The sequence below is a fragment of the Nannospalax galili genome, unplaced genomic scaffold (genome assembly GCF_000622305.1).
Source record: "Nannospalax galili isolate Female #2095 unplaced genomic scaffold, S.galili_v1.0 scaffold1316, whole genome shotgun sequence".
Classification (NCBI taxonomy): Eukaryota; Metazoa; Chordata; class Mammalia; order Rodentia; family Spalacidae; genus Nannospalax; species Nannospalax galili.
Window position 1 is genome coordinate 756,664 of NW_008337765.1, and position 19,843 is coordinate 776,506.

General features: G+C 38.6%; 1 pseudogene; it reads right to left on the minus strand.

Moving 5' to 3' along the window:
• Positions 1-1,243: 1,243 nt before the first annotated feature.
• On the minus strand, positions 1,244-1,688 carry LOC103733838 (annotated as a pseudogene).
• Between the last annotated feature and the right edge of the window lie 18,155 nt (positions 1,689-19,843).

A 19,843-nucleotide genomic window follows, 5' to 3' on the forward strand; every position in this document is an offset into this window, starting at 1 on the left:
TTACTGCCTTCAAACTCTGGAATGCCACTACCCAGGGAGGCTGACTGGATGACTTATTGCTGGATGCCCACATGGATCAATGCCCCTGACTTCTCTGACCCATTACAAGTCAGCTGCCAAAGTTTACACGCCCTCAAAACTATAGCATGAAATGGAATGTTTCTTCTTGCTGCGAAGGGTCCAGGGACTAGAGGTGAACAGGAGAAGCAATGAGGCCACTACCAGGCTGACTTGGGTGATAAAAACTAAATCTTGGAAGGAGGAAAAGGAAGGAGAGAGGGAGGGGGAAGAGGGGAAGAAAGGAAAAAAGGAAGAAAGGAAGGGAGGGAGGAGGGAGGGAGTAACATTAACTTTCCACGTGGGAGATAATTGTATGTGTGTGTGTGTGTGTGTGTATTTGTGTCTGCATGTGGGTGTGTGCATGTGAATATAGTACAGGTGCCCTTGGAGGCCAGAGGTGTGGCATTCTCCTGAAAGTAGAGTTATAGATAATTGTGAGCTGCCTGATATGGGTCCTGGGAATTGAACTCAGGTCCTCTGCAAGAGCAGTAAACACTCTTAACCATGGAGCCATCTCTCCAGTCCTGTTTCATTCTCCTTTACAGCTAAATAGAATTCTGTTCTGTTCATCATTATCCATTCATCAGCTGATGGACATCTAGGATGCTTCCATTTCCTAGCTCTTGCAAATTAAAGCAGCAAGGAACATGGCCAAGCAAGTATCTCTGTAGTAGGATATCAAGTCCTTTAGGTATATACCAAGGAGTGATACAGCTGGGTCAGAGGGTAGATCTAGTCTTAGATTTTTGAGTATTCTTCACACTGATTCCCATGGTGGCTGTATCAGTTTGTATGGCCACAAACAGTGAATAAGGGATCGCCTTTCCTCACATCCTCACCAGCATTTATTGTCATTTGTTTTCTTAATCTTAGCCATTCTGACTGATGTAAGATGAAATCTCAGAGTAGTTTTAATTTGCGTTTTTCTGGTTACTAAGGATGTTGAACGTTTTGGTTTTTTTTTTTGGGGGGGGGGTCTTTTTGAGACGTTGAACATTTTTAAAAGATCTATCTCTTTTGAAAGAGATGTATCTTTGCTCTGGAAATTGTTATTGAACATGTTAAAGCTGTAATGAAATGCTTCCTCTAATCATGTGGTTATTAAATAAATAATTTAAAAATTTTTTAAAGATATATCTCAGTCACATTTCTTTTTCTTTTTAACCAGGAAAGATGGTGGGTATTATTTAAGTACAAATAACAGGAGCACATGAGCCATCCATTCATTTTCTTCACCATGCAGCCTGGCATTGGGGCTGGTGACTCTACTGGCCAGCTGTGCTGCTTTTTCAATGATGGCTTTGAAGTTCTTGGAGGATACATTGCATGCTATCTCAGCACAGTAAGATTTGTTGCACATCAGGAGCACTTCCAGCTGGTTGATATTGTGGACTAGGAACTTCCGGAAGCCACTGGGCAGTAATGTGCTTTGTTTTCTTGTTGCTCCCATAAACAATGTTGGACATCAGGCTCTGACCCTTGAATCTCCTCCTCACCCTGTTGTCAACACCTCTGGGTTTCCACCAGTTGCACTTAATTTTGACATATTGGTCAGACAGGTGCTGGATGAACTTCTTGGTCATTGTTTTGACAATCTTGGGCTTCACCAGAAGTCTGAGGGCAGCCATGATGCTGCTCAGATGGCCAGTCATACTTCCTCTTTTGAGAACTCTCTGTGCCGATCCATAGCCCATTTTGTATTGGATTGTTTTCTTGATTCTTTGTTTGTTTTAGTTCTTTATATATTCTGAATATTAATCTTTTATTGGCTATATAGCTGGCAAAGTTTCTCTCCTCTGTTGGCTTCCACTTCACTCAGTTGATTCTTCCTTTGCCTATTAGTTTTCTGAGGTTCCATTTGTCAGTTGTTGGCATTAATTCCTGAGTGAAGTCCTGTTCAGATAGACTTTTCTTGTTCCTGTATCTTGCATACTCCCTGCATTTTCTTCTAGCAGTTACAGAGTTTTAGGTTTCATATTGATGTTTTTTATTCATTCGGAGTTAATCTTTGTGCAAGGTGATAAGGGTCTAAGTTCATTCTTCTACATGTGGATATCTAGTTTGTCCTGCATCATTTGTTGAAGATGCTGTTTTTCCTCCAGTGTGTGTTTTTGGCATCTTTGTCAAATATCAGATGGCTGTAATTGTGAGCACTTAAGACTGGGCCTTCTATTCTGTTCCAAATATCCACATGTCTGTTTTTGTGGTACTACCATATTGTTTTTATTACTAGTATAACTTGAGGTACAGTGTGGTCATCCCTCCAGCTTTATTCTTTTTGCTCAGAATTGCTTTGGCTATCCACAGTCTTTTGTGTTTCCACGTGAATTTTTAAATTTTTAAAAATATTTCTGTGAAGATTCTATGGAGATTTTGGTTGAGAGTACATCAAATCTATAAATTGATTTGGATAGGATGGTCATTCTCACAGTAAAATTTTCTACTAACCTGGCTAGGCATGGTGGCGCACACCTTTAATCCCAGCACTTGGGAGGCAGAGGCAGGCAGATCTTTGTGAGTTCAAGGCCAGCCTGGTCTACATAGTGAGTTCCAGGACAGCTGGGGCTACAGGGAGACCCTGTCTCAAAAAGACAAAAAAAAAATTTTTTTTCTACTAATCCATGAACATGGGAGGTTTCCCCCATCTTCTAGTGTCTTCCTTGATTTCTTTCTTCAGATATTTCAGGTTTATATTATAGACGTCTTTCATCCCTTTGTTAGGGAGGTGGAAACCATCTGTTGTCAACTTGACATACCTGGGAAGAGGGAACCTCAATTGGGGGATTTCCTCTATCAGACTGGCCTATGGACATGTCTGTGAAGCATTTTCTTGATTGTTGAGTGATGTGGAAGTACCCAGCCCACTGTGGTTGGTACCAACCCTGGGTAGGTGGTCCAGGGTTGTAAAAGAAAGCAAACTGAAGCCAAGCTTGATGGCACATGCCTTTAATCCCAGGATCCAAGAAGCAAAGGCAGGCATATCTCTGTGAGATTGGAGGCCAGCCTAGTCTATATAGTAAGTTCTAGGCCAGCTGGGGCTACAGGGAGATCTTGTCTCAAAAAAAAAAAAAGAAAACACAAAAAGAAAGGAATTAGGGTTTTTTTGCTGGATGTGTTGGTGGACATCCTTAATCCTACCACCAAGGAGGCAGAAGCAGGTAGATCTTTGTGATTTTGAGGCCAGACTGGTCTATATCGCCAGTTCCAGACCTGAGCAGAGGCAGAGGCCAGAGGACCAAGTAAGCAATGTTCCTCCTCCATGGTTTCTGCTTCAGTTGTTCCCTGGCTTCCCTCAGTGATGAACTGTGATGTGGAACTGTAAGCCAAATAGATCTCTTTCTCCCCAAGTTGCCTTTGGTCAGTGTTTTATCACAGAAATAAAAAGTAAACACAACAGTTAGGTTTATTGCTAGATAATTTTTTAGGGCTATGGTGAATGGTGATCTTTTTCTCAGTATGTTCTTAGTATGTAGGAAGGCTATTTTCGTACGTTAATTTTGCATCCTGCCATTGCTGTAACTGCTGATCATTTCTAAAAGTTTTCTGTTGGAATCTTTGGGATCTCTCTTATGTATAGTATCATATCATCTACAAATAGGAATTTTATTTTCTTTCCTATTTTTATCCCTTCAATTTCCTTCTCTTGTCTTATTGCTCTAGCTAGGGCTTCAAATAGTGAAAGGGAGTGGGGATAGTAGACAGCCCTGTCTTATTCTTTATTTTAATGGAATTGCTTAAAGTTTTTCTCCATTTAGGACGATGTTGTCTCTGGGTCTGTCATATGTAGCCTTTATTATGTTGAGGTTTATTCTCTCCAGTATATTATCTTTAGAACTTTTATCATGAAGGCATGTTGGGTTTTTTCAAAGGCCTTTTCTGCATCTACTGAGATGAGCATGTGGCTTTGTCTTTAAGTCCATTTGTATGATCTATTATATTTGTTGACTTATTTATGTTGAACCATTCCTGCGTCTTTGGGATAAAGCCAACTTGATCATGGTGGGTGATTTTTTAACATATGCCTGTATGCAGTTTGCAATTATTTTGTTGACAATTTTTGCATTTTTTTTTCTTTTTCTAAAAAGTATTTTATTATTTTTATTTTATGTGTATGAGTATATTGTCTGCATGTATATGAGGGCACCTGTGTCATGCAATGCCGCAGAGGTCAGAGGAGGGCTTCAGATTCCCCTGGAACTGGAGTCAAGGACGGTTCGTAGCTGCCATGTGGGTGCTGGGAATCAAACCCAGGTCCTCTGCAAGAGCAGTCAGTGCTCTTAACTGCTGAGCCATCTCTCCAGCCCCTTTTGCATCTATTTTCATCAGAGATGTTAGTGTAAAGTTTTTTGTTGTACCTGCCTTTAGTCTTAGAGTAAGACTGGCTTTGTAGAAGGATTTTGGAAGTTTTTGTGCTTCTAATTTTTTGAATAATTTGAGAACTATTGCTTGTAGTTCTTCTTTGAAAGTCTGTGGATTAATTTAGACATGGATTATTTTGGGGTTTTGTTTTGTTTTGTTTTGTTTTGTTTTGTTTTAGACAGATTCTCACTATGTAGCCCTGGCTGGCCTAGAACTAGCTATGTAGGCCAGGCTGACCTCAAACTCACAAAGCAATGCCTGTCTCTGTCTCTCCAGCACTGGGATTAAAGGTGTATGCATACCCATGTTTATAGCAGCATTATTCATAATAGTCAAGAAAAAGAGCAATAAAAATGTTCATCAACAGGTAAATGGATAAACAAAATACAATATATACATATAACATAAAATCAGTCAGCCTAAAAAATAAAAGAAAACTCTGTCACATGAGACTGTGCTTAATAAAATAAACCAGTCAAAAAAGGCAAATACTGTATTTCACTTGTGTGACTTATATAGCCAAAAATCACAGGTGCAAAAAACAGAATGGGAATTGCCAGGGACTGGTGAGGGGAAATGGAAAGTTATTCCTTAATGAGTATAAAGTTTCAGTTTTTCAGGATGAAAAAAAATTGGAATTATTTCAATTTATATCCTAGGATAATCATACTGAGCCTTCTCTCTAATTCATTAAAAGGACAGAAGTACAAAATCTCAAATAGATAGAAAGAAAAGGGATTTTAATTTTTTTGGAAATATTTTGTACTGTGGTTAATACAGTATGTAGTAATATATGTCTATCTCAAATTTACTGACAGTAAATTCAAATGTTCTCAGCTTTAAAAGTAAGCAAGTATGGTGGTACATGCCTTTAATTTCAGCACTCAGAAGGCAGATGCAGGCATATCTCTATGAATTCAAGGCAGCCTGGTCTACACAGTGAACTCCAGGCCATCCAATAAGCCTTTAACATGATAGGTATGTTATTTTTTTCCACATTGCATTTTCAATCATAATATACATTTCTATCCCCAAAATATATAAAACTAAAATTTGTCAATTTTATAATTTACAATTTACAATTTAAAAACTTTTACTTGGTGAAAACACTGAGCAGTAACTTCACACACTCTTCAGTAGTCTGAGCTGTAAAAAGTTTCTTCCTCCCCTCATCTTGTCAGCTCCTTTCTCCTGACTCCCACTTTGTCTTCTACATTAAGCAGCAATGATTTTCTGCTGCCAGTGACAGCTTCCCCCAATAGAACTACAGCCACTACATGGGACAAGCAAGATTCAAGAGACATAATTATGAGACAGTTTGGTTTGTGCTCACTGGATCTTCTTAACTTTTTTTCAAGAACTCTTTTTTTTCATATTTTGTTTATTATTTTTATTTTTTTATGCATATGAGTGTATTGCCTGCATGTATGTGAGTGCATCTGTGTCATGCAATGCCATGGAGGTCAGAAGAGGGCTTCCAATTCCCCTGGAACTGGAGTTAAGGACGGTTCATAGCCACCATGTGAGTGCTGGGAATCGAACCTGGGTCCTCTGCAAGAGCAGTCAGTGCTCTTAACCACTGAGCCATCTCTCTAGCCCCAAGAACTCTTTCTTTAATGTGAAAAAAATATATGCCGTCACAGATAAGAAAGATGCAAATTAAAACTATATTGAGATGCTACTTCTCATCTGCCAAATTGGCAAAATTCCAAATTCTAAAATTGAAACTTTAAAATTGCAACAGGCACTCTCACAAATTGCTCATGGTATTTTAAGGGTACACTCCTAATAAATGGTCTCTTACTAATATTTTCCAAAATTTCAAATGCATTTACCTTGATCCAACAACTCTAAGGAATGAGGCCTACAGATACATCTGAGAAACTAGTATGTTCATAAACATGTACATATACACAAGATTTTTTATTGTATCATTGTTTGTAATAATGAACAACTGGTAAAACCCATTACATGTTAAATAAATCCTGGTGTACCCATACTAGAGAATATACATAGCTATTAAAGAGAATGAAGAAGACCCAAATGAACTGATATATAAAAAGATCTCCAGGACACCTTGTCAGGTTAAAAAATAAAAAGTAGCATCCAGGAATTTATTCTCCAGGAATCTCCAGGAAGCCATCCTGTCCTTTGACTTGACAAAAACTGCCTGAAGTAACTACATCTAGTCAAATATTTGCAACATCCAGGGTAGGGAGTGACAAGAGGCTGGTAAATTTTGGCTTTTGGCATAGTAGCTACTGTCCCTGAGCCCAACCCACTAGGGTCATGGAGACAGCAGTCCAGATTTCAGGAAAAATCTTCATGACATTATGTATGGCAATAATTTCTTGGACACAGAACCAAAAGCATAGACAACAAAAGAAAAAATATTTGGAGAGAACTATATATAGTTTACATAATGAGGGAAAATATTTGCAAATCATATATCTGATAAGAAATTAGTTTCAAGAATACATAAATATTAAATCCAGTTCAAAAGCAGGAGCTGGCAAGATGGGTAAGTGGCTAAAGGTCCTTGAAAACCCAACAACCAGAGTTCAATCTCTAGAATCCACATTAAAAAAATCCAGAAGCCTATGGACCAGTTAGCCTGGAGTACATAGTACAACATAAAAAAGAGGGACCCTGCCTCAACAAGCTGGAAGGAAGGAAATGACTCCCCAAAGCTGTCCTCGGGCCTCTTCTGAGGCACAGCATGCCTGCACGCCTGCACACACACACACACACACATACACACACACACACACACATGCACACTAATAATAATTTCCAAATAGATATTCAACAGGAAAAGGATTTGCATAGATAGACACTAATTGAAAAAAGACATAAATGGTCAATAAGCATGAGATACCCAAAATGACCAGTCATTAGGGAATTTCAATTTAAAACCACTTCACACCTAAAAGTGGTTATAAAAGGTAAAACCCAGGGGACTGGAGAGATGGCTCAGTGGTTATAAGCACTGACTGCTCTTGCACAGGGCCTGCATTTGATTCCCAGCATCCACATGGCAGCTAACAACCATCCATAACTCCAGTTCCAGGGGATCTGATGCCCTCTTCTGACTTCCATGGGCATTGTACAACACAGGTGCACTTACATACGTGCAGGCAGTATGCTCATACACATGAAATAAAATTAAAATAATCAAAATAAAATATTTTAGGAAAAAAACAAAAAGAAAAATAAAAAGAAGAAAGATTTGGTAAGAAGGTGAAAGGTGGAACTCTGCACTGCTGGTGGGAATGGGACATAGTGCAGTCACTGGGAACAGCAGCTGCTCAGTTCCTCAAAGGAAATGGAATTGCATGTGACCCAGCAATTCCCATCTGAAGTTAAAATGGGAAGCTTCATGTTGTGTACATTTACCACAGTAAAAGAGAGAAAAAGTCAAATTCTGAACAGTATGTACCATTTCTATGAGAAATAGAATTGATTATATATTCATCTTTGCTTATATTTATATAAAAGAATATGGGGCTGGAGAGAAGGCTCAGTAGTTAAGAACACTTGCTGTTTCTATCGGAGAACTCGGGTTCAATCCCCAGTACTCACATGGTGGCTAACAACCATCTGTAATCCCAGTTCCAGGGGATCCAACACCCTCCTTTGATCTCTATGAGCATTACACGAACTTACATACAGGCAAAGCACTCATACACATAAAATAATAAATAAAATATACTAAAAATAAAAAATGTTAAAACAAAACATGATAGATACATTAAAATGTTTACTATTTTAAAACAGAAGGAATTTCTCACTTTATGCTTTTTTGTATCACTTTTATTTTGTATCATGTAATGTTTTCCATACTCAAAAATGAACTGTTTGTAAACAAATAAATGAAGCTTTTTCAGATAAGGTCACCCCTGACCTTCACTGAAAACTCAAGCAGTAAGAGGACTTTTCTGCTCATTCTTAATTAAAAGTCCTATACTTACTTGAAACCACAAACATGGTCTCAATTGCATTTTAAATAAACATGTTTGGGCAGATAAGATGGCTCAGCAGACAAAGGTGCTGTGGCTAAGTCTGATGACCTGAGTTTAGTCCCTGGAACCCTCAGGGTAGAAGGAGAGAAATGACTCTCACAAGTTGTCCTCTGACTGCCACACACAAGCTGTGACAAACACAGCCACAAATACATACAAGATAGATGATAGATGATTGATAGATAGATGGATGGATAGATGATTGATAGATAGATAGATAGATAGATAGATAGATAGATAGATAGATAGATAGATAGACAGACAGATAGATCAATAGATGATGGATCAATAGATAGATGATGCATAGATGATATATATAGATGATACGTAGATGATAGATAGATAGATAGATAGATAGATAGATAGATAGATAGATAGATAGATAGATAGATAGATAGATAGATAGATAGATAGATAGATAGATAGATAGATAGATAGATAGATAGATAGATAGATAGATAGATAGATAGATAGATAGATAGATAGATAGATAGATAGATAGATAGATAGATAGATAGATAGATAGATAGATAGATAGATAGATAGATAGATAGATAGATAGATAGATAGATAGATAGATGATAGATAGATTGATAGATAGATAGATAGATGATAGATGATAGAAGATAGATGATAGATAGATGATTGATAGATAGATAGATAGATAGATTGATTGATTGATAGATAGATAGATGATAGATGATAGGAGACTGATTGATAGATAGATAGATAGATAGATAGATAGATAGATAGATAGAGATAATAGATAGTGATAAAGTTTGATCTCATAAAATAAGAACTTCAAAGTCAATTTCATTTTAGAAATTGTCCTCTATGCAATGGGACCTGCAATGGGTTAATCTATTCAGTGCCAGAGAGGCACACCCTTCTCTGTCCCCTCAAGCTGCCACCCTTCCTGCAGTGACTTCACAATCTTCCTTTCTCACTTGGTCCTGCTAGGACTACAAAAGAGCAGTGCTCTTAGTCTCCAGGAAGGGCCTGATAGTCTAGCCCTTCTGGGCTTGCAATACTGAAAGCTGACTCTTCCTCTGGAGCCCTTCAGAGGTTCTTAGCAGGAATTTGCTAAGATGACAACTGACCTCTGACCTGCAGTTCCCTTGGCCTGAAAGAGTACTCCATCCAGGTGTGCTATTCAATCCTACTAGGCATTCACCAGTTCTCTGCCAGCTTCTCTCCTGTGAGGCTGGTTCACCCTGTACTTGTGACCTTTGAGTCAAATAATAAAGAAATGATCCCGAACAGTTCGCTTTCACATTGGGTCTGTGGAAAACACTCATTGCCTAACAGACTGAACAAAGAGGCTATTTCCTATTTACCAGTAGTTCTGTTTCACTCAACCTTTCAGCAGAGCTAAACCCCTCTTTTCTCTTCAGATTTTCAAAAAAGGAATCTGACATCAGTGAATTGTGACCTATTGGATTCAGAGTTCGTATCTGGACCTTCCTAAGGGTCTGGCTAAAATGTATTTTGACTTGAGGGAGAATAAATCACATTCTAAGTTCTCTCCACGGAAGGAGAGCAGAGTTCAATATGGGCCACCAACCAGCTCCAAAGAAATCCTTGGAATGGGTTGAGGAGATGGTTCAATGAGTAAGTGCTCTTGCTTATGCAAGCATGAGGACCTGAGTTCCAATCTCCTCTACCAATGTAAAAAGCTAGGCATGGCTACACATACCTATAATCCCAGCACTCTGTTGGGTGGAAACGGGAGGATTGCATGGGCTTGCTGGCCCACTGGCCTAGCTCCAGTTCAGCAAAAGATTCTATGTTTGTTCACTGAATAAGACGGATAGTGATAGAGCAGGACACCACAAGTCCTGTTCTAGCACATATGTGTGTGTGTGTGTGTGTGTGTGTGTGTGTGTGTGCGCGCGCGCGCGCACGCGCGTTTGGGAAGGAAGAAAAACTGAAAGAAAAACAATCTTGTAAAATCTCTTCATCCTTACAGTAGAGAAACTGGACAACAACTTGGTTTTAAATTATCAAAGTTAGTATCACCAGGGGCTGGAGAGATGGCTCAGCAGTTAAGAGCACTGGCTGTTATTACAGAAGACCCAGTTCAGTTCCCAGCACCCACAAGGCAGCTAACAACCATCCATTAACTCCAGTTCAAAGGAATCTGACACCCTCTTCTGACCTCCACGGGCATCACACAACACGGGTACACTTACATACATGCAAACAATACACTCATACCCATAAAATAAAATAAATAAATTTTTTTTAAAAAATTAATATATGGGCTGGAGAGATGACTCAGTGGTTAAGAGTACTAGCTGCTCTTGCAGAGGACCCAAATTCAATTCCCAGCACCCACATGGTGGCTAACAACTATCTGTAACTCTAGTTCTAAGGAATCTGACACCTTCTTCTGACATGACACAGGTGCATGACACGGGTGCAGTTACACACATGCAGGTAAAACATTCATACACATAAAAATATAAATAAATAAATTTTAAACTTAAAAAAATTAGTATCACCAGTATGAAGCAGATAGATACTACGTTCTGTGTGCTGCTCCAAACATAATCATCTTGTAGCATTTTGATTAGAGAACTGCAACCTCAATGCAATCATGAGAAAATAACAAATTCAAAATGAACTCATTTTCATTTTTGGAAAAATCATAATTCTTCAAAAAGATCCCTGTGATAAAATATGTGGGACAGGGAAGAGCCAGTCTACATGACAGAGACTGAAGAGACAGGACAATGCAACACATGCACTGCAAACTCCAGTGGAGGAAAACTCAAATGCCACAAAGGACACTGTGAAACAGCTGATGAAATGGAATGTGAAGGGTAGGTTTGTTTGTTTGACATAGGGTCACCCTGTAGCCCCAGTTGGCCTGAAATTCGCTATATAGACCAAGCTGGCCTCCATCTCACAAAGACCTGCCTGCCTCTGCTTCCAGAGTGCTAGGACCAAAGGTGTGCACACATCAACATTACTGGGTGTATTTTAAAGATTTTTTTAAAGTATTGTCTTGATGTTAAATTTCCTGACATTGATAACTATAGGGCGGTTACATAATAGAATGTTCTTTCTCTCAGAAGATATACAATGAAGTATTGGAGACCAAGGACAAGACGTATGCAGTTTATCCCCAAAGAGCCCAGACACAGATGCGTACATACATGGTGAGAGAGTAAATCTTTTTCAACAACAATAAATCAAATAAAATAAAATGCTAACCGTAAGTGAATAAAAGTTAAACAGGTGTTCTGGGTATAATGCAATTTGTCTTAAGAAAAAAGGGTGTCGGCATCCTTTCCTTGAGACTCCCTACTACCCTGTCATCTTAGCTCACAGACTTCGCTGGGTCACAGGGATCCTATCCCATCCTGGATCAGCTGGTACTTGTCTTGGTAGAATTCATGCATCTTTCAACTCTCACCAAAGGAGATGGTGATTAACACAGAAACCCATGATTGCCAATGTGCAGAGAACAAGAGGGTGCAGAGCACATATCCCTGTATCAAACTTCTGTTCCCAAGGCTCAGGGATTATTGAAGAGGGAGTAGAGGAATTGTAGGAGCCAAAGGAGGTGGATGTTTACAAAGAAACAGTTTTCCAGACAGCTGATCAGTTACTCATATGAACTCACAGCAATGGTGACAGCATGCACAAGTCCCATGCAAGCTCAAAACAGAAAAAAAAAAAAATAAATCCCAGGACAGACATGAAGAACTGGGTAAGAAGCTCCAACCCCACCTAAGAAAATTGTGGCAACAGCTGGGAGGGGCAGAGAAAATCTTTTTCAGATATGGAACTCTTGGTAGGTTAACCAGGCTCCAATGACTGGGCCCACACTGAAGGATGTTTGTAGACACAAATTAGACCATGTGGCCTTATTACACATATAATAGAGTACATTAAACTAATCAGAGGGGCAATAGGGGAGGTGAGGAGGAGGGAATCTAAATACTATCAAATTATAATGTATGAATGTTTCAAAAATTCAACTTTTTAAAAATATTTTATTTTTATTTTATGTGTATGAATGTATTGTCTGCATGTGTGAAGGTGCACCCATGTTGTGCAATGCCCACGGAGGTCAGAAGAAGACATTGGATCCCCTGGAACTGTAGTTATGGATGGTTGTTAGCCACCATGTGGGTGCTGGGAATTGAACCCCAGTCCTCTGCAAGAGCAGCCAGTGCTCTTAACCACTAAGCCATCTTTCCAATTCCCTCAATTTAAAAAAAAATGTAAAAAATAAAAATAAAAACAAGCATGGTGGTGCATACCTTTAGTCCCAGCACTCAGGAGGCAGAGGCAAGAGGATCTCTTTGAGATGGAGGCAGGTCTGGTCTAAATAGTAAGTTCCAGACTAGCCAGGGCTACTTGGAGACTTTGCCTCGAAAGAAAGAAAGGAAAGTAAGAAAGGAAGGAAGAAAGGAAGGAAGGAAGGAAGGGAGAGAAAGAGAGAAGGAAGGAGGGAGGGAGGGAAAGAGGGAGAAAGCCTGTTCTTTCTTTAGAATCTAAGAACACAAATGGCTAGGCGTGGTGGCGCCCGCCTTTAATCCCAGCACTTGGGAGGCAGAGGCAGGCAGACCTCTGTGAGTTCAAGGCCAGCCTGGTCTGCATAGTGAGTTCCAGGACAGCTTGGGCTACAGGGAGACCCTGCCTCAAAAAGACTTAAAAAAAAAAAGAAAAGAAAAGTAAATGGCTTTATATAAAGAAATATGGACTAAGAATGAAATGTCTTGCATGTGTAAACTTCTAAATGTTAGTTGCATTAAAAATGCATTTTTCTGTATGAAACAGTATATTTTTATAACAAAATGGAGTTCTTTTTTAAAGGTTAAAACATCAGTTTTATGTTTTATACTGTTAATACTGAGTACAATATGGTATAACTGTATTAATTCAATGGTAAACCTGAAAATTTACAGCCAATTTTGAAAGAGATGCATTTTAGCTCTGGAAATTGGTGTTGAATATGCCAATGCTGTTGTAATGAAATGCTTCTTCTAATTAGCTTCTTCTAAGTATGTTGTTATTAAATAAAATAGTTTTAAAAATTAAAAAAAAAAAAGAATGAAATGTCTAATTAATTCTTTTTATTTTGGTTTTGGGTTTTGTTTTTGCTTTTCAAGACAGTCTCTCACTGTGGCCCATGCTGGCCTGAAACTCATTCAGCCTAGATTGGCCTTGAATTTATGGGACATCTCCTGCCTCAACCTCCTACATGCTAGTATTACAGGCATGAGCCCCATGGCCAGACTGTCTTAACCATTTTAATATGAAAAAAAATAGCACAGAAATAAGGAAAATTTTTTTTCTTTTCCTTCTGTAACTTTTTTTGGTTTTGGTAACACTAAGAATTGAACCCAGGACCTTTGCAAGTGCTCTGATATTTGCTTTTCTGATGTACCTTTTTTCAAGCAGTAACAGTTATTGAGATTCTTTTATGCTGCTGAATATATAAGGTTCATAAATTCTGCTATAAGGGGATGGAGAGATGGCTCAGCAGTTAAGAGCATTGACTGCTCTTGCTGAAGACCCGGGTTCAATTCCCAGCACCCACATGGCAGCTAACAACCTTGCATAACTCCAGGTCCAGGGATCTGACACCCTCTTCTGACTTCCACAGGCACTGTACAACATGGGTGTATTTACACACATACAGGCAATACCATCATAGACACAAAATAAAAGTAATAAAATATTTTTAAAAAATATTTATTGTTGGCCAGGCTTGGTGGCACACATCTTTAATCCCAGATCAAGGCCAGCCTGGTCTACATAGTGAGTTCCAGGCCAGCTGGGGCTGCAGGAAGACCCTGTCTCAAAAAAACTACATATATGTGTGTGTGTGTGTGTGTGTGTGTGTGTGTTTATACCATGCTATAAAATAGACTGATGTATGACTATATTGTAACTCATTGATCAGTTTATTATTGATAGACATTTGTGTTTCTCTGTACTTTGTTGAGACTAATCATTGACATTCTTGCCCATGGCTCTTGATGAATGTCATAAGTGTTCCCTAACATACCTTCCTAGAAAAGGAATACATATCTGCCAGTGACTACTAGGCAATATCAAAACAATTTCCAAGTGAATCTAGGAATTTATTCCTTGCCACCTGTCTTAGTTTGTTCTTCATTGCTGTGACAAAACACTCTGACCAGTACCAACTTGGGGAGGAAAGGGTTTATTTGTCTTACATCTCCCAGGTCACATGCAGTTCATCAGGGAGCCCAAGGTAGGAACTCAGGGCAGAAACCTGGACAGGAGCTGGAGCACAGGCCATGGAGGAACGCTGCTTATAGGCTTGCTCCCCTGGCCCCTGCTCAGCCTGCTTTCTTATGCAACACAGGCCCACCTGCCCAGGGGTGGCACCACCCACAGTGGGCTGGGCCCTCCCCCATCACTCATCAAGAAGATGCCCTTCAGACATGGCCACAGGCCAGTCCAATAGAGGCAATTTCCCGATTGAGGCTCCCTCAACCCAGGTGTGTCACCTATATATAAAAAAATTCTTTCACTCTGTAATCTTTATCAAATTTGGTACTATCCAATTTTAAGCTTTTTCCTATGCTGGTAGATATGAATGCTATCTTACACTACTTTATTTGAAACTCAAGAATTTAAATGTTTAGTGGTGGTGGTGGTGTTTTTGAGGCAGATCTTGCTGTGTCGCCCTGAATACTTGGTACTTGCTAGGTAGTCCAGGCTGAACTTGAATTTGCAGCAAACCTCCTACCTCATCTTCCAGAGTACTGAGATTACAGGCATGAACCACTGCCCCCAGAGAATTTAATTCTATTGATCATCAATTACAATAATTTCTGGTTTTGCTCAATTTTTGCAAAATATGAAAAACTGAAGAAAAAGAGGTGAGATTGTGTATATTCTCTACACATAGGATGAGACAATAAGGGAGAGCAGAAATGATGAGACTAAGTTTTGTTGTTGTTTAGACAGGGTCTCACTATGTAGCCCTGGCTGGCTTGGAACTAGGCACGTAGAACAGGCTGGAACTAGCCATGTAGACTGGGCTGGCTTCAAACTCACAGAGATTTTCCTGCCTCTGCCTTCCGGATGCTAGGATTAAAATCATGTACCACCACATCCGGCAAAACCATTTTAATACTCGGGGCCCCATCTATTATTTCTGTCAGCAACTTTTGTCTTTGAATTCTCATTATTCTTTAAATTATTTTTGACAGTTTCATACATGTGCATTGTATTAATGTCATCCCACCCCACTCTCTACCCCTTCCAACTCCTCCCACACCCACCACTACTTTTCAGCTTTGTGACCCCTTCCTTAATTATTGTTGTTATACACACACACACACACACACACACACACATACACACACACACACACAAAATGTAATATACTGAATTCATTTAGTGGTAATTGGATGTACATGTGCTTAAGGCACTTATCAATTAACAGGAGGTAAACACTGTACTTTGAAAATAAATTATGTTCTAAATGTTCTCTGAATTCTTTTTTTATATTTTATTTTTATTATTTTTATTTTATGTGTATGTGTGTATTGCCTGCATGTGTGTAAGTGCACCAGTGTCATGCAATACCCGCAGAGGTCAGAAGAGGGCGCCAGATCCCCTGGAAGTGGAGTTAACAGACAGTTGTTAGCTACCATGTGAGTGCTGGGATTCAAACCCATGTCTTCTGCAAAAACATGCAATGTTCTTAACCGCTGAGCCATCTCTCCAGTCCCATGTTCTCTGAATTCTTTAGAACTGTCTTTATTTATTTATTTATTTATTATTTATTTTATGTGTATGAGTATTATGCTGCATGTATGTAAGTGCATCTGTGTCATGCAGTGCTCACAGAAGGCAGAAGAGGGCATCAGATCCCCTGTAACTGGAGTTATGGAAGGTTGTTAGCTGCCATGTGGGTGCTGGGTCTTCTACAAGAGCAGCCAGTGCTCTTAACTGCTGAGCCAGCTGGGACTACAGGGACACTCAAAAATTTTTTAAAATAATAATAAAAAAGAAAGCAAATATAAGTTATTCAATGGCAATTTGAAGGGAGATGAGATACTTAGGTTCTAATATCCTAAGAATAGCTTTATGAATCAAGAAAATGTTTAAGATGTTACCTCTTGCTATGCTGTCTTAAAACTCTGAGACCTCATTTTCTGACCATTTAAAAGGTACAAAAGCAATGCTAATAAGTCTGAGGTAAAAACATACAGTGCATTAAAGTGGATACTTAGGCATTGGTTCTCAGACACTGGGTCCTTCCGCATGTTGCATAGCTACATGATATTCCCTAGTCATGGGTTTGGTTGTTTGATCTCAGATTCAGCTTGAAGATACTGCAGAAGCTAGGCAGTTCTCGAAACACACTAAGTATGCATATGAAGCAGCTCAAATATACAAGTGCTTGCATTAACAGTCACTTCAAAAGTCAGTAATAACTTACAGGTGTGAGAGTGGAAATGCCCTCTGCACTCCTCTGCCCCTTCTTGAACTCTGCTCCCTCTCTCTGGGCCATTTTTGTAACAGTGAATTCTTAACTTGACTTGGTATTTCTTCATTTTCTCTTCCTTGGCTCTGGGGCGTTTAAGAGGACATTCCAAACTTTTCTAAGAAACACAAAAGCAGATTGAAATGCTTCAGCATGTCAATTCTGTGGGTTTTGAAATCCTTATGTTATTTATTAGTCTACTGAAAGTAGAGAAAGCTATTTAAATTCTTCGTCGGAGATACCTATAAAGGAAATAAAGACAGGTGAGCAGTAAAAGTCTGCTTGGTTTAAATCCTGGGAAGTTTTTTGATAGACTGAAACATCTGCTTGGTTTCTACCACTGCTGAAGATGGCTTGAAAACTTTATTAGTATCTCCAAAAAAGTCAGTGAGCTGTGAGTGAAAGAAGCTTAATCCAATATCTGGAGTAAGATTTCTCAACAGTGGAATTACTGACGTTCTAGGGCAGCTGATTCTCTGCTGTCAGGATGACCCTGTGCACTATAGGAAGCTCAAAGCATCCCTACCTTCTACCAAATGGATACCAGCAGCACACATGCCCCTCACCTCTGCACTGGGACAACCAAAAAATGTCTGCAGACTTTGCCAACTGTCCACAAGGGGCAAAGTTGCCTCAGGCTGAAAATCACAAATCTACATAGAGAGTTCTTCTTTGACTTTGAACCTAGGAATATGAATCCATTATACCCTGGACAAGTCAAATGATGCAATTAAGTATGTGTGTGTAATTACTGAGTGAAGAGATAACTGTATAGTACTGATGTACGACTAAATGGATTACTCAAAACTACAAAGAAAAGATGTGCTTTTATGATAGAACTCAAGTCACTTAAGTAATGGACCAGGTTTATCTCAGGACAATTTTAAGCAGTAAATTTGAATATATTTTCACATATTTCAAGAATTTCTTTTTTTCTGCAAATTAAGTACTTTCTATGTTTTTCTACTGGATAAATTCTCTATTTTTTGATTTCTTGATTGATTTCTAAAGATCTTGATACTTTAGGAATTTTAGCTTCTCTGTAATTTGACTTCCAAATATTTTTCCCAAATAATCACTTGCCTCTTAATATTACTTGTGGTATTTTCTGTCATGGGTAAGTTTTTAGTTTTATTTACTTTTCCTTAAATTTAAAATTTTTTATCCTCTAGGTTTTATGTATTCCAAAGATTTTAATATGGAATATTTTAGTATATCAATAACTCAATGATTAATTACGAATCTCAAGCAGTATCGTCAAGGCCAAGCATAGCTCTTTTGCTGTTATTTTCTTCTGAATGCAGAGGCACTTCAAATGAAAAAGATCCAATATGAATACTGAGACAGCTGGGGCTACAAGGAGACCCTGTCTCAAAAAAACAAACAAAATCCAATATGACAAATATACAGAAGACGACAAAAGAAAATTTTTAGAAATCTAACATGATTTTTAGCTATGTGATTTGGCTCTATATTCATTACCGTGAAAAGGATCACAATAATCCATTAAGTTGCTGAGAAAGTCATTATAAAATAGTGCTACAACGGTTTATACTGAGTTCAATATTGTATAACTGTATTAATTCAACTGTGAACCTAAATATTTTACAGCCACCTTTGAAAGAGATGTATCTTTGCTCTGGAAATTGTTATTGAGTGTGTTAAAGCTGTAATGAAATGCTTCTTCTAAAAAATAAAAAATAATTAATTTTAAAAAAGAGTATTACTTTACTTTTTTAAAAGAAATTTGTCTATTTCAATATTAACAGCAAAAAACCCTCTCCTAATTAGAATAACTGAAGAACCATTACATTAGCCAATGGTAATCTGGAGAGAAGGCTGGCAATTCATGAGGATATAATTGGTACTACCCATTACACTCATCAGAACCTGAGTGCTACCTATGCTGAACATGGACTCCTACACCTCTGGAAGCCTTAATTTTTTTTTTAATTTTTAATAACTACATGAAGAAGCATTTCATTACAGCTTTAACATATCTTTCACAAGTGGCTGTAAGTTTCTAGGTTCACAGTTGAATTAATACAGTTATACAATAGTGAACTCAGTATAAGCCCTATGACATAAAATTGAATGAGTTTTTAACCTTTAAAAAAGATCTCCATTTCATTTTAGCATATATTGTTCCTTGCAGAAAGACTCATTGTTTTTGCTACTAACACTGAGATGTTGGTGCATACATCTCTAAACTGTATGCATCTGATTATTACTAGTCATATTTGGTTGCACTTGGATCCTTGGCGCCTGTGTATGTCTATGAAGTCATCGGGCAGATTTCAATGGTAATGTTTATCACCTCTACTAATTAACATGACATAAATTTCCATGCTTACTCCTCAAATATACCTTTTTTTAAATTTGTTTATCTTGTTTGTGTGTGTGTATATCACATAGAACATCTCAAACCATCTTATTCAACTATACACCCACTTCCCAGATGGCACCCTCCCATAGCCTCCCTCCCCTAGAGCCCTTATACTCTAATATCCCTGCTACTCTCTGCTGTGTTGTTGACACCCCAGCCATTCCCCACTACTTGCCCTTCTGGTGAATCTAGTCAGCCTATCTAGAGGTCTTTGTTTTAGGAAGGTCAGCTGTTCTTGGCAGCAATCAGTTGTCAATATCTCTTTAGACAAGATGGGGGTTTGCTGTTCATTTTCCCAGTTCTATGCTGGGTTACTATTTGGGAGTCACTTTGGCCACCCTGGCCAACAACTCAAAAGAAGGTATCGCCTGTCTGGCATTGTTGCTTGTTATGTAGCCTTTAGCTATATATATGGACTCTTAAGAAATTATATTGGCCCTTTTCATCTTTGGTTATACTTTCCTTTTGGGTGTTTAAGGCCACACAGTTGGTCCATGTATTAGTCAGGGTTCTCTAAAGAAACAGAAC